General features: G+C 38.3%; 1 protein-coding gene across 6 annotated transcripts in view; it reads right to left on the bottom strand.

Moving 5' to 3' along the window:
• The window catches only part of LOC139977744 (uncharacterized), an 831,623-nt gene that overhangs the window by 306,588 nt on the left and 509,929 nt on the right, over positions 1–15,106 (bottom strand). The window contains exon 1 of one of the 6 annotated variants that reach the window (XM_071987325.1): positions 4,381–4,543. The exons of 3 other annotated variants lie outside the window; for them this stretch is intronic. The gene's annotated coding sequence lies outside the window, so the exon portion shown is untranslated. Of the gene's footprint in view, positions 1–717; positions 786–826; positions 909–4,380; positions 4,544–15,106 lie in introns of those variants that run through there. 2 more of the 6 variants (XM_071987327.1, XM_071987328.1) reach the window with 2 other exon arrangements.

Below are 15,106 nucleotides of genomic sequence, written 5' to 3' on the forward strand. Positions count from 1 at the left end.
TGCACGCCACGTATATTCTGTACGGTAGGGGAAGGTGGGAGGGGTGGGTTAGCTCTAGAAAGGACCTGTGAATCGTTGTTTTCCCTAAGTTCCTAGACATAATCGCCAAAATTAAACCTCTCTATTCCGCAACGAGAATGTGAACGGGCTATGTGTAGAGCAATAAATTATCGAAATTAGTGCATGTAGATTACAATAAATAAGAAAGTGAACCAGATAGGTGAGTTCAAAATCAACACAAAAGGACATAACACATACACAAGCTCACCCAAAATGAAATAAAGTGAATACAAATTGACACTCAGTGAAGTCTAGCGTGCCTGTGTGTGAAGGAGAAGGGGGGGGGGGGTGATTCCCTCTTTGTCACCAGGTCCTGCACTATACCTACCTCCCTTAATTACTTCTTTGATTAGTATAATCTGTTAACGGTATTTACTTACCTAATGAGCAATAGATCAAGCCTTTCTAAATCTAAGGTAAACGTGACAGTATCGAAAATGTTTAGTATATAAGTACGTAGCTTCTGTTATTAATGACGTGTTAATTATATCAATACATAAACTGTGTAATTAATGACGTGTTTAGTATATCAATACATAGCCTGTGTTATTTATGAAGTGTTTAGTATATCAGTACATAGCATGTGTTATAACTGACGTGTTTAGTATATAAGTACATATATAGCTTCACCATTACTGTCTCCTGTGCGTTACTTACCAGTACGATCATCGCTTTGTATATATTTATCATCCAGAGTAGAATTTAAGTCTAGAATCATTTAATCATTTAAATAACAGAAGAAAATCACAAAAAAAAAATAACATACGGAAACAGGAATGAAGAACATCCAATTGTTAAGATGGCGTCGTGTAGGTCATGTGATGTTCTAATATACGAACCTGGACGCTAAATAGATATCGGTAGGAATCAGTCTATATATTTAACCGGTTCCAAAGTTCATGTTTTATTGTTTACACAATCAAAGACTGTATTTAATAATACAATTAATATCTGATATTTATGCCTTGTTTTTAAATTTCCTATGTATTTTGTCCTATGTGCGTAATATGCCTGTAAAGTACGCAACTGTGTAGATAAAACTACAAGCGGCGATGGCCAACTCCGAACATGTCTTGAAAAGAAATCTACAGATTCGTATACGAAAATGAAAACAACGTAAGACCACTGTTTATTAAACAGATATAGAAACAAGTAAAGAAATTATAAACAATTTGAAAGAAGAGAGTGTAGATATAATAGGCTATAGAGCTGGATCCTAACAAGTAACGTTAGGATTTCAAGGGTCCGTGTTTCGAGTACCGTTCTAGAACCAAACAAAATTTTGCTATGTTCAAATTGATCTTCCCGGTCCGTTCTCCGTTGTAATGAACGGAAGAACTCAGTTATATTTACAGCTTCAAGCAAAAATATATGTGTAAACTTGTGCATTCTGATGCATATTAAGACTATAAAGCAGGTCCATATATAAGTAACCCTGAACAAAATGTTATACTAATACTTATGTGAAGTGAGAGGTGATCATACAACCGTAGCAAAGGTCCACATCTCACCCGGATGATTGCAACAATCCACCGAGATGAGGCCATGGCCCACATTTTATCCCTCCCCATCCCCTTGCGCACACAAAAAAGCTCACAACCGGGTCCCCTCTTTACAATGGTCACATATCCCATATTTTTATAGCCCCCAAATATGTTTCACTGTGCGCAATATGATTGTGAGGCCCCCAGACTGTGGCCATGGTACGGTATATAATAACGATGAAACACATTTACCGTACACAATATTACGTACTTAGGCAGGCATACGCAGATATCCATACATCAACGACTCAAATAGAGATGTTGTTTATATTAGATACGACAAGCTGGTAACACCTGACGCAGGTAACTTTGTCTAGAAGAGTCAATTACTGAATCAAAGGTAACTTGTTCAGAAAAATCTCGTGCTATGCATAGTTTGCTACTATATGAAAAATCTGATCAGAAGCCGTACTATATACGCTGTGCTATAAACACAAGCAGCCTATCTAGTATCAACATATCATGGCTATTATTTTTCGTTTGCCAATTTTTCTTTTCTTCAACCCGTTGCGTCCCCTAAGAGTGTTGAGGAGCGGGCTTTCCAATATCCCTACCCCCCTGGACACGCCAAAGCTTGTATCGAGTTTAAAGCAAGAATACACTTTCAAAGTGAGGAATTAAATTTCTCCCGATTTTTTTCTAAACCCTAGTGCATGAGTCTGATTGGGACATCAGCTGCACCATGATAAATACAGTATGCATGGATAAAAGTAACTAAATAAATTTATCATAAATCAATGTGTAATTATAAGTCAACAGAACCAGTCACTTTACCAACAGGTCTCTGGCTCGACAAAGATTACACCAAATGGAATCTCTCCTTATCTCTTATTAACTGTTTATCATTTACACAAAACATCGACCTTTGAAGTAATCTAATATTAACTCGCCCTGAAAAAAATTAACTTTCTGTTTTGTTATCAATATTCATGATATCCTTTTAGAATGTCACCTACAGCTCCTCATTTTAGATGGCGGTCTTCACAATTATTGCCAGGTTCTCTCTTAATTGTTACAACGTTTATTCATTTGCATTTAAAGGCATTGAAGACTCTCCCAAACCGTGTGCCGCGCACTGTAAAAGTTAACTTTCCGTTGCTTGCAAGTGAAGTTTTCTGTTTGACGCTACAAAATGCAGACAGAAATGAAACGTGATACCTTATTATCTTTAGCTGGATCTGAGATGTCCATCGCTGTATCGTGTGTACACTGTGCTGTGGGTATTGATCGCAGCTGTATGTACTGATTGTACACTAGTTTATAATTACCGACGGTATAGCAAGCTGTGTGTGTATTTTCAGGGATCGATGGTGGTGTGTAACACAACCTCATTTGAAGCTATAGGTCAGATTACCGGCATTAGACGTTTCTTTTTGCGCGAGGCTTCCTACCCTATAAAGAAGCTGTTTAGGTTGATTTTTATGATTCTATCGATTCTAATCGAGAGTGACATCATATAAAACTGTAGTTAAGGTTGATTGCAAAAAATTCTGTTTTCTTTTTTAAAAATGTCCAATTGGTCTTTAATGTGTGTTATGCAGCGATACAAAGCGCGCACGTGACGAAACTTTTAACGTTGGGGATCATATCAAATTTGTTAATTATTCCCTCAGTAACCTTTATTTGATGAAGTTAGATAGCAAGATTACCCACTGTTATCAATACACACTCTTGTGTATAGTATTATCCTACCAGGTTAAAAGTGTTAGCCTTAGTTAAACTGCTGATTTAAGCGGCACGACTGAGACTCGGGCAGAGGAAAATAATAGTAACGGTTCCTTTATAAGCTATATTAGTTTGAATCTCTCATGATTTATATTTTTCTGATAATTTCAGTAAAATAACATTTACCATGCATCGTTCTGGTCACCCTGATAAAGCAAATATATCAGTCACGTGATAGCTATCACACAAAACAAAAAATCGTAAAAATCAGTTAAATTCTTAAACTTAATCTGTTTATTCTATTGCTTTATTATTCTTCCTAATTATTATTAGTTTGTAGAGTTTAAGAGTACTGTAATGTTTTGACGTGGTTTTACTTACAAGAACCACATTCCCACGGGTAAGCCTATTTTAACTTATTTAATGTTCCCTTTACTTCCCACATGTAGGCCTAACTATGTCATGTTCCATGAACTTCTCACTAGATTTATCTTAGGAAAACTGATCCAATGGTCCATATTCTTCCCACATGATTTACTCCATGTTCTATACGGATAGAAAGTAAGACAAATGCATCTCTCTCGTGCATAAAATTGCAAGCTGAAAATAATCCTATACCTTGAGGAATATATAAAATGACTTCCGTCCAGATTCATTCATTTAAGTTGGACCTAAGCCTAAAGGTGTAAGGCCTGCTATGGAAGTATTACAATTCTACATTTCTGTTTTGACAGGACTCACTGTTAGCATATTTATGATCTGGTCTCACAGCAATAACGTGAAAGGATAACACATGTTCTGATTGGAAGAGATATGTTGTAGCTGCATGGATGGACTATTAAATAACCAGGATTTACATAATAAGAGTTTCACTAACATGAGCTTAACATTATTCCCTTCAAATTAATGAAATATTACAATCGACACTGAAATATGATCATACAGACATGGATTATAAATCTTATAAATTGAAACTGCCTTGAAGACGCCATGTTTATATAGTAATCTGTTGTCATAAATTTAACATATAGCCTGTGTTATTTATGACGTGTTTAGTATATCAGTACATATATAGCTTCACACCATTACTGTCTGGCTGTGCGTTACTTACCAGTACGATCATCGCTTTGTAGATTTATCATCCAGAGTAGAATTTAAGTTAGGAATCCTTTAATCCTTAAATAACTGATGAAAATCACGAAGAAAGAACAATCGGAAACAGGAATGAAGAACATCCAATTGGCAAGATGGCGTCTTGTAGGTCATGTGACGTTCTAATATACGATCCTGGACGCTAAATAGATATCGATAGGAATCAGTCTATAGTTTAACTGGTTTCAAAGTTCATGTTTTAAAGTTTACACAATCAAAGACTTTATTTGATAACCCATGTCATATCTGATAGTCATGCCTTGCTTTGTTTATTCTGTCATATCAGCCGTTCAAAGGTACCTACTGTACGTTGATGCATTGCTACGTCTATTAATACGCAAACATTGTAAGTTTCCGATGTATTTCACCTCTAAAGTTCACAAACTGTGTAGATGAAACTACAAGCGGCGATGGCCAACCCCGAATATGTCTTGACAAGAAATCTACATATTGGTTTACGAATATGAAACCAACGTAAGACCACTGTTTATTAAAAAATATGAAAACAAGTAAAGAAATTATACACAATTTGACAAAAGAGAGTGTAGATATGATGAGCTATATAGCGGGATTCTAACAAGTATATAAGGATTGTAAGGGTGCGTGTTTCGAGTGCAGTTCTAGAATCAAATCATATTTTTCTCTATCTAAATTGATCGTCCCGGTCAGTTCTCCGTTGTTGATTAATTCAGTAAGACAGGATTTCAATGAACGGAAGAACAAGTTATAGTCATCAACAATGCCTCTAATATGAACGGGTTAGATGTTTTCAAATTATTGAATCATGTTAGAAAACTGAGGATATCATATATTTTTTTCATTTAAAGAACTTTATATGCTTCAGTTAGGCGACAATATGGTGCAGTAGCGCAATGGCATGCATATAATAACAAAGGTGTGTGTGTGGGGGGGGGGGGAAGGGGGTGGCTGGGTATAAATGACTCCCTACTATTGGAGCCTGAACTTTTGTGATAGGTCCAGAGGCGGATGAAAGACTTTATAGATTAGGGGGCCTGAGCTGGATTATTAAAACCGGCTGCTATATGAGATGGGAGTCTGGAGATCCTGGGAGTCTGGAGATCCTGAAAGATAAATATAAATTTAGACATAAACTTGTGCACTGTGCATATTCAGACTATAAAGCAGGTCCATATAAGTAACACTCAACGCAATGTTAATTAATAAATGATAACATAGTAGTAAGAGTGATTATACAACCGTATCAAGGGTCCAATTCTCATCAGGATAATTGCTACAGTCCACCGACTAAACCATTTCCCAACGACTGACGATCCGAGATGTGACCATGACCCACATGCACTCCCCACCCCCTAGCGCCTAGACTGACGAATCGAGGTGGGCCATGGCCCACATCCCCTGACTGACGATCCGAGATGGGGCCATGGCCTACGTGCCCTACTCCCCCCCCCCTTGCGCACTCCACTGTAGGAGCGTCGAGTGCCAGATCCGGTCCCGAGGACAAAACCGGGCCCCCTCTTTTCACTGGTCACATATCCCATATTTTTGTATAGCCCATCTATACTTCTTCCAGGCGCGCAATTTGATTACGAGGCCACCAGACTGCAAAATGATGCTATCATTACATCACGTCAACTCCTGTGTATACGACTATGCTTGCGTGTGTTATAAAACTCAGCAACTTTCAACATCATTTAGAGGAGGGGAAGGGAGAAAAGGGGAAGGAGAAGAGGGGAGTGGAAGGGGAGGGGAGTAGCAAGGGAGGGTAGGGGAGGGAGGAGGCACGTGTTCCCAATCTCCCAGTGGCTACGGTACTATATATATATATACTGTACACAATAATACGTATATAGACAGGCATACTCAGGTATCTATATATCAGTGACTCAAATAGAGATGTTGTTTATAATAGAGACGACAAGCCGGTACCACGTGACGCAGGTAACTTTGTCTAGAAGAGTCAATTACTGAATCAAAGTTAACTTGTTCGATGAAATCTCGTTCTATGCTAAGCATGACTAATGATGAAAAACTTGAGGTAGATCACGCTGTATACTATAAACACAAGCAGCCTATCCAGTATCATACATATCACGGATATTTATTTTCGTTGCCGATTTTCATTTTCCAAATCCCGGTTGCGTTTCGTAAAATGTTTGCGTGAGGGAAGGGGGGGGGGGGGTTTCTGTCTTAATTCAGCCCTCTGGATACGCCGAAGCTTATATCGAGTTTAAAGCAAAAACAAAAAACAGGTCAGAGAGAGGAATCAAATTTCTCCCGAATGTATTCTAAGCCCTAGTGAGTCTCATTGGGACTTTACTAAGCTGCACCAGTTTCACTTTTCATATATCTATTGTTACCCGATATTCATTATACAGCTAAAAAATACATTTAAGAGAGAAATTCCATTTACTGAAATGTATTTGAAATCCCCAGTAGGGTGCAGGGTGAAGCCCCGCAAGCTTTAGCATTTTGAGATATTCCTTACTTTGCTACTTCTTTGTTTCCCCCTTACCCTTATTTCAAACGTCCAATATGCAAATGTCTATAATATGGTGAATCGATTGACTGAGATATTGTTATCGTATTATAATCTTGGACATAATCTTAGCGATGTCACACTGCATTCGATGTCTGCCATCCCCCCCCCCCCATCCACCTCCTGGATTGAACCCTCTTCCGAAGCCCCTCTATAAGGACACAATGAAGAGGAATCGGTCACGTGGTTCACCAATAAACATTCCACAACAGGCAGGTTTTGATCGTTCAGTTTTATTAGAAAAGTTTAAAACAGAAATAAATTCCGTTATCATATCATTTATCCACGTGTTCTCATTGGCTCATTCAGATTTTCTCTTAACTATCGATCCTTAATGATACTCATTTCTCATCAAAAAATATAGTTTATTAGCATTATATTTTTGGGGTTTATCACCCTTTCTTGCTAACCCGGTTCGCCCTCGAAAATTCTTTTGGGGGACATCACCCTGCCTACACCCCTCTTCCCACCCCTCTGGCTACTCCACTACTTATAGTGAGTTTAAAGCACGAACGCACATGTCAGAGGAAGGAATTAAAATACTCCGGAATGTATTCTAAGCCCTGCTGGGAAGCCTGAGACCTGAGCTGATACATTTTCACGTTTCAGACATTAAATGTTCTCTGATATTCATTTGTATCGAAAATATTCTTTTTCCGAAAGGAATTCAGTCTCATTGGCGGTGTAAGGGCTTATGATGTTGAGTTATTTCTTGCTGTTTTGTATAATGCTCTGATTTTCTAGGGGTACAAGGGGGACCCGTATGTACGCCCATATCTGATTGGGTGTATCAAGTCACAGATATTCCGATACAGTTGACAATCACGGGTATCAAGACTTAGTGGCTTAGATTAGGCTCAGATACAAAATGAGTCAAAGAGGGAAATGTTTAGAATGGAATAGTTGAATGTAATTATAAATAATGTACATAAATGACCATTATATGAGTTTTATAGCAAATTCATAGACAATAACACCTTAATGATAATTACCAATGACTGATATGTGTAAGATACAGCTTTGAAATGTTCAGTTCTTAATGTCTTAATGTTAGGTTAACCCTAACCCTAACTTACTTTAAGTGGTTTATATATATGTGGATATAAACATACTCTATTCTAATACTCTTTCTTTTGAATTAAGGTGTTCACTTATTCATGTCTTGGTTATAGGTTAACCCTAACCTTTACTTAGTTGTTTATATATGTGGATCAAAACATACTCTGTTATAATACTCTTTCTATTGAGTTAAGGTGATTGTTTGATATTTTATTATATACATGTATATATTACCAGATACGTTATCTACTCTGCTTGTCTCTGATTGGCTATCCGTTCCTGTTAATTAGTTAGATTACTCACATAGGCGTACGGGACCATTTCAGTTTGGGGGGCAGAACTTTTTGTGCCCGAAAGTTCCCGTGACACTATCTAAGCGGAGCGCCACCATCGGTTGGCGCGTAGCGTACAAGAAAATTTTTGGCACACAATGCCTCTCAGATTGCCGGAAAAGTTGCATCTAAACATTCTTTATTTTATAATCTCACGTTTTAGAAATTTACACTTCCCCAAAAAAATGGTAAATTAGAAGAAGAAAAAATGGTAACATCACTTTGAAGGGGGAAAATGGGACAGTATATTTTTTAAGCTCCTATTTAGTTACCTTATTTATTATTTTAACACAGTACTCAGCTACCTCCAGAAAAACATACATTGTTCAACGACACGTAGGCGGGATAATGTCGCTGTGTCGGGTGAGACTGCAATTTGTCTCACATAAAAGTATAAAATATAACAAAGAATACGATAAACCTGTACTTCTAGGCTTGTAGGCACCCCCCCCCCCCCCACCGTCCATGAACAAGAATACGTTTCTTATATACACTCATGTTGGGGATGTCCAGGTCAAGGGCGGCGGAAGCACTTTTAATCTTGAGGGGGGGGGGGGGCACCGACATCAAAGGGTACTTTGCAGATATTCGATTGGACTGATGCAGCCTTATATTTAGTAACCCTTATAACTTTTAATAATAATAATAACAGAGATTTATAATGCGCACATATCCACCCTACAGGGTGCTCAAGGCGCAACATGGAAAAAAGTCAAATAGAACTACTGGAAAGCTTCACGCATAAGGTGAGTTTTAAGGTGTTTCTTGAAAGCTGCAATACTGGTGCATGACTTCAGTTCATATGGTAAAGTGTTCCAAAGGCGTGGGGCGGCAACCCTGAAAGACCTGTCACCCCACAAATGTTTAGACCTGTGTTCCTGGAGGTTAAGCGTGCTGCTTGAACGAAGATTCCGTGATGGAGAGTACAATTGGAGTAATTCTGAAACAAATTGTTGTCAGAAATGTGATCATTTATCCTAGATGAAACAACACGTTCAATAGTTTTTCCAAGGAATTTCAGGTTAGAGACAGGGCGATAATTTTTCAAGATCTCCCTGTCCAAACCGGCCTTTTTCAAGAGTGGACGAACGTATGCAATCTTCTGACTTTCTGGGAAACAACCTGAAGAGAGGGACGTGTTGACAATGTTAGTGATATAAGGGACAAATACATCGATACACTGCTTAATAACAGATGTTGGGACAGGATCAAGTTGACAAGATTTCGGAGCTGATTTCATGATAATCTTCTTGACCTCATGTTCAGTGGCAGGGTGGAAAACAGAGAGCAATTTAGTTGAGGTAACTATACAATGTTCCTGATGGTCTGAAACAGGGGTAAATGCATTCCTGATCTTCTCAATTTTTTCCACAAAAAACTGTGAGAAACGGCCGGCCAAGGATTGATCAGAGACAGCTGACGGGAGTACAGGTTCATTCGATTTGTGTAAAAGTTTATCAATAAATCCAAATAGCCTCTTTTGGTCACCATAGCAATTTGTAACTTCATTGGAGTAATACTGAATTTTAGCTTGCTTGATAAGAGCAGCAACAATGTCATGTTGTTTGCAGTATTCCTGTCTGTGTATTTCAAGTTTGCCATTGTCTCTCCATTTACGTTCCAACTGGCGGCGTACTTTACGGGCAGCACGAATGTCATCATTGAACCAAGGTGATGTCGAGTTTAGCTTCTTAACAAATGTTTTCTTAGGTGCATGAACATCCATAACTTTTTGAAGTGTTTCTTCAAAAGCATTAACATAGTTATCAAGTTCGGTGTCAAAGTCCGGTAAAGCAGAAAGTTGTACGTCAACATCCTTACAAAATTGCAGAATGTTAATATTCTTCAAGCGACGAGAAGAAACAGATACAGTTGGTGTTGGTGGTTTCTTTATGAACAAGGATGCAAAAATAGCGAAATGATCAGATAAACCAGGATGAAGAGCAATGTCAGTAACAAGAGATTGGGCACTTTCACGAGTGATGAACAGGTCAAGGCAATGACCATTGCAGTGGGTAGGTCCAGTGATATGTTGGATAAACCCATACGAAGTGAGAAGATCAGTAAATTTGAGGGCATTACTATTAGACTCATCATCAACATGAATATGAAAATCTCCAGTCAGTATGAGTTCAGAAGGATGAAGCAGATAATCATTGATCAGATTTTCAAATTCTCCAAGAAAATTTGTGAAGTTGACATGTTGTCCAGAGATAGTCTTAATAGGGCGATAAATTACAACAAGACGAACTGACAGAGAGTTGCATGTCAATTCACAGTGAAGAGATTCAAATGTTGAATAATCAAAGTGGATGTCAGTAACATTTATTGATAGAGTGGACCTATACAGAAGCCCAACCCCACCTCCGGTTTTCACAGATCTCGGTATATGGTGAAAACTGAAACCAGATGGTGTACAAGCTCTCACTACACTAATGTCATCGGGTTTAAACCATGTTTCGGTGATAGCAATCAAATCTAAGTCATTAGCTTGCACAAATTCATTGCACTTATTTCGTAGGGATCTAGCATTTAGAGAACAAAACATAAGAGTTGGCTTCTTGTTAACTGGAGTGACAGCATTCTGCTGCTTACGGCGACCAGCTCTTACACCTCTATGTGTTTTACGTGACGTGGGTTTCTGGCATAGGCCAATACCAAGTGAATTAATAATGTTCAGAACCCCAGGAGGCAGCTCAATATCATTAACAGAGTTAAGATCAAGCAACTGCTCCCTGTTATAGGCTTGTATGTCAACTTGTACAGCATTACATTGGTAACTCTCCAATACTGCACAGAGCAGGATGATTCCAATCAATACTCCCATTGTCCGGATAACAAAGCAATTGTCCAGAGCACACTCAGTGAAAGAGCAACAGGAAATTATAGGCCACCAGGTCAGTCAAGGTTGGATGCACATGATGAATGAGGTATCCTTGAAGGGTATAAGTACAGTACAGTTATTGTATTATCTTATTTGTGTAAACACATCACTCCATCAAGGCCCCCCCCCCCCCAAAGGAAAATATGCATACTAGCACTGCAATATCCAATGCGCAAATTGGGAAAGAAAGAACAAGTTTTCTTTTGAGACAAAATGAGGTGAAATCATGCTAGTTGCTAATGTAGGAATCTTCCGAATTAGAGTTTTTTCTTGTTAATATCTAAACAAATCTTTTCCATTCGAAAGAGCTTTGAGTTTGACCCACAGAAATTCATTAAAAGTCACGGGCTTAGCCAGGATTTGCAAAGTTGTATGCACGACTAGAGCGTACTAGAAAATTTTTGGTTTTACAAAGCCCTCAGATGGCCGGAAACTGCCCTTCCCGAGTGTTCATTCTGGTTCCCTGGCCTCTTGCTAACTTGAGGCACCTCAATTTTTATGTAGAAAAAAGGCACATTTTTAACCTGAGGAAAAGTGGGGGGCACGTGCCCCCTGTGCCCCCCGGTTCCGCCGCCCTTGGTCCAGGTATACAATTGACTAGTTAGAAAAAAATTAATTTCAAAAAGCGTGGTAGCCCAGATGAACTGCGCTTACGGTGGTTTTACACGGAAATATTCGGGCATCATGATGCTAAATAAAGAAAATCATGGAATTGTCGGGCAAAAATTTGAAAAAGATTCGGGCAAGCTACTGCATATTTATATATATATATATATATGTATATATTTCCAGAGGACAAGAAATTCGGGCAAAAGTCCTGAACAATTCGGGCAGCCTAAGAGGAGAAAAATATATATATATATATTTTTTTTTCTCCTCTTAGGCTGCCCGAATTTTTCAGGACTTTTGCCCGAATTTCTTGTCCTCTGGAAATTTGGGGGGGGGGGGGCAGTCGGCCCCCTGCCCCCCGCCTCGTACGCCTATGATTACTCAGCATATCTCTGTTGCACATTGACCTTACTGAAGATTCTGCACACTGTATAGTGACAGCAACAAGTATCATTGTGAACTTTGTTTTGCCATTTACTTCGCCTGCAGCCCTTCTGTACAACCATATAGTAACATTGAACAAATTCAAAGCACTTACATGAATCTTGCAGTGATATTTCTGTGCCTGGTGGGGGATGGTTAGTTGGGGGGGGGGGAGATATTAACGATATTATTTTATAAAACTTAAAGTACCCCGCAAAAGTGCCCCTCTTTGTAATACGAAATGATCTTTACTAATACAAATGACCTCTTATAAATTTGTAACTTTGTAAAAATGCCCTTTTTTTTATTTTGATGTACCATATTGTTGAATATATTAATGCAATTACAATAAAAATATTCTCTTTTGTCAAAACAGTACATTCAACATTGCTGTATTTTGTGGTACGGCATGCACAGAAAACAGTTTTGCCGGAAATTTTATATATAACTTGGTGGTCTTTAGCCCCACTGCCCATTGGAGTGTGTCCCCCACCCCACCCCACCCCACACTCCTCAGGATTTAAAACTCTTCCGCCGTCACTGGTAGAACGAGATATGGACAGACGAAAACCATTCCCAACTAGGCAGAGATTGATCAGTTTTATTAAAGAAGAACAAAAAAGAATTGAATCCAGTTATATCATTCAAATAAATTCGAAAAGCACAATATTTATCAGATTAATCAATATTTATCAGATTATTCAATATTCTCGCAACCAAGTTTGCTGTTTGATCTGATTAGTTTCAATTTTCACTCTTTCTACTGAATGAGATGGTCGAGCGCCCTCGAAAGCAAAAGTTATTTGTCCGCGCTCTGGTGGTCACTTACACCGAAGATGTCATACGCCCTCAATTAAGCACACGATTATATTGGTTATGGTAAAGTGATGGTTATTGTTAGAATAAATATAGCATTCCAAATATCAAGTTGATAAAACATTGTTAGATTAGACAGACATGTTGATTATTATTGTCTTGCAAGGAATGATGAACTGAAGTTCTACTCGCCATGTAGTGAACTCACAGAATAAACTCGTTCGATATTTGATCGAGTCATTTTGATTTCAATGGGGCTCTCCAGTGCCTATCCGAGGGTGTTGTCATATAGGTCCTAACAGAATTCAGACTGTAGGTCCTAACGTGCTTTATATGTACAGTTTACAAAACTATGCTCTAAAATAACACGATGTCGTAAATGCACAACACTCACAAGCATACGAACACGCAGGGGGAATTAATATGCAGAGGCGTAATAACAAATGAATGATTTTGAACTTTTTTTTGCTCCTGTAAAAACCTTGCAAATATAACATCATTTTACAACTAAGCACCCGTAATGATGTAGTTTTAAATGCGAGGGGAGTACCTCCTCCCCGTAAGGCCCCTCTTTAAAGCCGACACATTCACCAAAATAATTCAAGTGAAAACGTGTCACCGAAAAATAAAAATAATTGGAAAGGAAAGGAAAACCAGGGCCATAAGACGTGTTTATTGTTGCTCTGTATGCGTGAGTTGACTATCAGTACTCTTGAATAAAATGTTATTTTGTTATGACGTTTATTTAATCTGAAGCATCTATAGTATGAAAATATGAAGTCTGTTAATTTGACTGAAATTATCAATAAATGGAGGAAAAAAAAAAAAAAAACTCTTGAATAAAATAATGATAACTGTTATTCATGTTCAGGAATTGTGTATTTTCTTATATCTTTAAAAAAAATCTTTACACAATGGCTTTGCCTTTTTACCATTTAATCCCGTTTTTCCTTTTACATCTGTCATTAACATTTAACATAAATCAAGGTGGTTTCATTATCACACAGGGACGGATCCAGGATTTTCGAAAAGCGGAGGGGAGAGGAAGGGGGCGGTAAGGTTTTCCCGAGGTACAGGAATTGTCATGATTAATACCTAAGCGGAGCGCCACCATCAGTTGGCGTGTAGCAGAACAAACACATTCTTGACAAAATTGCCTCCCGAGGATTGCCGGAAATAGCTCTTCCCGAGCCTTATTAGTTGCATTTAAAAAAAAAAATGAGCTCTTACGTGTTGGAAATTTAAAAATAAGTAAATTCGAAAACAAAATCGGTAAAGTCACTTTGTAGGGGAAGAAAATGACTTTACTCTATATTCGATGTTCTACACAGGTAATTGAAGGTAATCATATTTAGTAAATCACGTGACATAAATATATTTCCATGACAGTTGGTCTTAGAAAGGTTCGAATTCGTGTTGATTGCAACTAGTGGATGTACTTGTAGGTATACAATAATTGCTATTCGTAAATAACCAGATATAACAATACGCAGAGCATTCTGATAGTAGCTGTAGCCTTTATATACTGTGTTATTTAGGTGTAATTTGCTAGGTTTGTGTTATTATTATTATTTGTTTTACATGCCAAACAGGGACTTAGTGTGGGCACCTAGTGAGCTGAAAAGATGAGTCGTGTGGGGGACTGGGGGCCGCTGCCCCCTAGTTAGTAGGCTAAAAAGGCCTTGATGTATGGTTGATGAAGTTAGTAGAATGACGATACCAGAAAGGCATGCGTCGAAGATGCGAGCTATCTAGGGGGTCCGAGGTAATTCCCCGGAAAACTTAGCACTTTTGGACGTCAAATGGTGCAATGTGATGCACATATAATCCTTATACATAGATAGGATCAAGTGAGTCATTGGAAATTTTTCTCGTACACAAGGAATTACGATTATTTTCCAAATATTTATGAGTGGGGGGGGTGGGAGGGGGACGAAGACATTACGTCCCCAACCAAATAATTGGGATGGGGGAAACATCTTTGCAAGAAATTTTCAAGAATTGACAAAGCGATAAGTATTACAACAAATTGGCAGTGGTGTGC

The sequence above is a fragment of the Apostichopus japonicus genome, chromosome 12 (assembly GCF_037975245.1).
Source record: "Apostichopus japonicus isolate 1M-3 chromosome 12, ASM3797524v1, whole genome shotgun sequence".
Classification (NCBI taxonomy): Eukaryota; Metazoa; Echinodermata; class Holothuroidea; order Aspidochirotida; family Stichopodidae; genus Apostichopus; species Apostichopus japonicus.